Below are 3,669 nucleotides of genomic sequence, written 5' to 3'. Positions count from 1 at the left end.
ATTGGTCCATGATCCAGAGGCAAATAACAAAAAATGCATAGTATTACCCGAACCTCTCACTACAAGAAATTTAGCCATTGGTAGTACATTGAAAACGCTACTATATCGATTTTGTAGCATTTTCATGAACGCTATGACATGAGGAGCTATAATAGCCTCACCCCATATGATAGCATTTTTTTGAATGCTACGCTAGATGAACCTATTATAGCGATAATCGTTTGCTATAGGATATATTTTCTTAGCACTTGTTTCGTGCTATTATGTACTCTTTCATGGCTTTGTTTTAGTGTCGTAAAATATTTTATAATAACACAGATAAAATGTCGTTGAATATTGTTTCGTTACATTGGTGGCTGTCAAAATTATGCACCTATTCACCATAATCAATTTTGGGATTCATAAAATCTATTGTGATACTTTGACAAGAAACAAAAATTCATAAAATACCAATGCTTCTCCATTAAAAATTCATAAAATACCAATGCTTCTCCATTAAAATACCAAGTCATAAACAAAACACAAAGTCATGTCTTAAACAGATCAAGTTCTCAAACATAGCCGGCTAAACTTAAAAGCAATAAACATACTTCATCCATCAATTCAGAATAAGTAATTGACTTCACTCCTGAAAAAAATATCTTAGCTTAGTATGACATATTTTCCCACATGTAAAATCAAAGTACGAGCAAATTAATAACTACAAAGCTCACCATTACCGGTACCATGTTGCGACAGTCAATGCAAGGGCCAATAATCATCTTAATTTCTCCTTAAGCTGCAGCCACAGACCGCACAAAATCCCAAGTACCTCTCTCATAACCAAGATCAGTTCTTTAGTAAAGTAAGATGAAAGCAAAAAAATAATGAGAATCGTTAAATTCTCTTAATCCCTCATTAAACCTTTAACTATGTATTGTTTTCACATACCTGTTAAGATGAACACATGACTTTTCGACCATTATATATTCTTACCCATGAGCAAAACATAACAAACCCATAAGAATAACTCAAACACCAAACAAAGACATTGAAATTTACACTAACAAGATTAAATAGTCATGTAATAAACCAATCAAGAACTTAAAGTCAGAAACAATGAAACCCACAAACAAGCCACATAATAAACCGATAAAAAATATTTGGAAAACTCCTATTCATGAACAGAAATGACAATTCTATACTGAATGTTCATGATTAAAAGATTTGTAAAAGATTTGATGTACTGAATGTTACTATGATGATCAAATTATATAAACTTCTTTATTCATCAGTCAATATCAAAAGATGATAATGCAAAATTGCAGATGACTCGAAAAAAAATTGGATTAAAGGATTGATTTGACATATTGATGAATAAAAAAGTTGGCTCGTGATTTAAAGCAAGTTCTTCAATGGGCCAAACCAAAAAATTCTGTCTGAAAACATAAATCTCTAAACAGAAGAACACAATTGGTGTCTCTGTCTCTTTCATTACATAAAACAAACAAAAATGGGATCTCATAGAGAAACCAAACTCTCTTAATGAGAAACGTTAAATTCTATTAATCCCTCATTAAACCCTTAACTATATATTGTTTTCACATACCTGTTAAGATGAACTCATGACTTTTCGACCATTATAAGTTATTACCCATAAGAATAACTCAAACACCAAACAAACACATTGACATTCACATTAACAAGATTAAACAGTCATCTTCACCCCAAAAAGAAACGAGATCCAACAAACTAATAGCAACAAGATCCAACCTGCAAACTAATAACATGAATGTGTCGATTTCTATTGTAATAAAAAAAAACACAAAAACAGATTTCAAATAAGATAAGAACCATATCTCGAAAGTCGATAACCTGAAGATTGTAAAGCAGATTGATTCTCTTGCTTATGTTCGTGTTAGGTCCTCAATCATATCTCTAGGGCTTCGATTCTTGCTGCAATAAGAGTTAATGGAAAGTAATTAGAGAAATCGAAGACACTGAGAATGACGATCAAATCTGGAGTTCATTACTCGAGGAATCGTAAATTGATTACCTTTTCTGGGTTTCTTATTCGAAATCCTCAGGGTGGACTAGAGCGACGGAGACAACACCAGCTCAGGCAGGAGGAGGGCTGATTCCTTTTCGAACCCAGGTAGATCAAAGCGATGGAGCTAGGTTGAGAAATGACTGAAATCGACGGAAATCGAGGCGACGTAGGTTGAGGAATGAGAGGAAATGGGTTTTGTGGTGACCGGAAAAGGGAATCGTGGTGGAGACAGAGGTTTAGATTTTCAGAGAAAAATGACCTAAGTGTTTGCTTTTGTCTAAGAGTTTTGGCAAGAGTGCGAGTGGCGGAAAAAACTGAGTTTTGGCTTAGTGTTTTGCCTCCAAAATGATTTTCGAGCGCCACTACAAGAAAACATGGTTTTCCCGATTACATCTGGCGACTACATAAGTAGTCGCCAAAATTGACGACTACATATCGACTATTCGGCGACTATTTTACGACTACAAATATTTAGTCGTCTATTAGTCGCTTTTTTACGACCAAAGACAGTAATCGGTAATTTAGTCGTAATTTAGCGACTATTTTATGACTATATTGCATACGAAAACTAATAGACGCAAAATAGTCGTTAATTTGGTGACTAATAAACACGTGTTAACCGTTTTGGTGTTGGTATACCGGTTTTATGCGAATATAAAGCGTAGTTGCCATTTGGTAGCTTTGTAGTCGCTAATTAGTCGCCATAAATATCTATATAATCAAAATTCACCCATTTCTCTAAACCTAAAACACAAAACTCTAAATCTCTAAACTCAAAAAACTATCTACTTACTATAATATATCCAAAAACTGATGTCTATTACTCTTAACCCCAAATTTTAAACCTAAATCCCAAATCCTATACTTCAAACCCTAAAGTTAACCTCCAAACCCTAAACCTTAAATTTTTAACTCTTGTAATGCATATATATATAAATTAAATGTAAACCATTCAACCAAAATATAACCATTATATATGTATAATAATAAAAAATATGTAAAACTATTTATTATTTACATATAAATTAATCTTTCCAAAAACTATTTAGTTATAAATATATGATGTTAACTAATGGTTTTGAAATTTCTTTAAACATAATTTGAACCCTAAAATAAGTTCGAACCAAAAGATCATAAACGGTTCGGAGTTAATCCTGCTACTAATACTATAGGAAAACCTTCCTCAAGTAGAGGAAGATACAATCCTCCTAATACTTGGGTTAGAGATGAAAGTGCCTATTGCGATATTCATAAAGTAAACGGGCACTCCACCAAAGATTGCAGCGTACTCAAAAAGCACCTCACCGAACTGTGGGCAGCTGGAGAGCTCGCTAATTTCAATATCGAGGAATTTGTGGAATCATACCACAAAGAAAAAGAAGATTCCGAAGCCTCTAATCCTCCTGAAAAGAAACATAAGCCCAATGGGCCAGGAACTCCGAACACTCCTAAGAAAAGGATCGATGTTATAATGGGAGGATCCAAATTATGCTGAGATTCGATCAGATCAATCAAAAGGCATAAGAAATCAGCAACAATTCAAACCGTTGTAGGTTTTCAGTCAAATGAACAAATACCTTCTATCTCCTTTGATAATTCGGACACTCAAGGATTAACAGGACCTCATGATGATGCTCTTG

The 3,669-nt window shown here is 33.8% G+C and overlaps 1 long non-coding RNA gene across 2 annotated transcripts; it reads right to left on the bottom strand.

The window, feature by feature from the left end:
- Nucleotides 1-1,694: 1,694 nt before the first annotated feature.
- Nucleotides 1,695-2,377, bottom strand: LOC110230323. Of its 2 annotated transcripts, none has more exons than XR_002333436.1 (3): nt 2,036-2,377; nt 1,855-1,935; nt 1,695-1,759 (listed from the first exon to the last, which is right to left on the bottom strand). It is a non-coding gene; the product is annotated as an uncharacterized LOC110230323 (long non-coding RNA). The 2 variants fall into 2 exon arrangements; XR_002333435.1 differs by having other exon boundaries at nt 1,695-1,752.
- Nucleotides 2,378-3,669: the final 1,292 nt, after the last annotated feature.

Source organism: Arabidopsis lyrata (assembly GCF_000004255.2).
Source record: "Arabidopsis lyrata subsp. lyrata unplaced genomic scaffold ARALYscaffold_3, whole genome shotgun sequence".
NCBI classification, from domain to species: domain Eukaryota; kingdom Viridiplantae; phylum Streptophyta; class Magnoliopsida; order Brassicales; family Brassicaceae; genus Arabidopsis; species Arabidopsis lyrata.
Note: the sequence above shows the minus strand (reverse complement) of the source record. Positions and strands in the feature narration are given on the sequence as shown.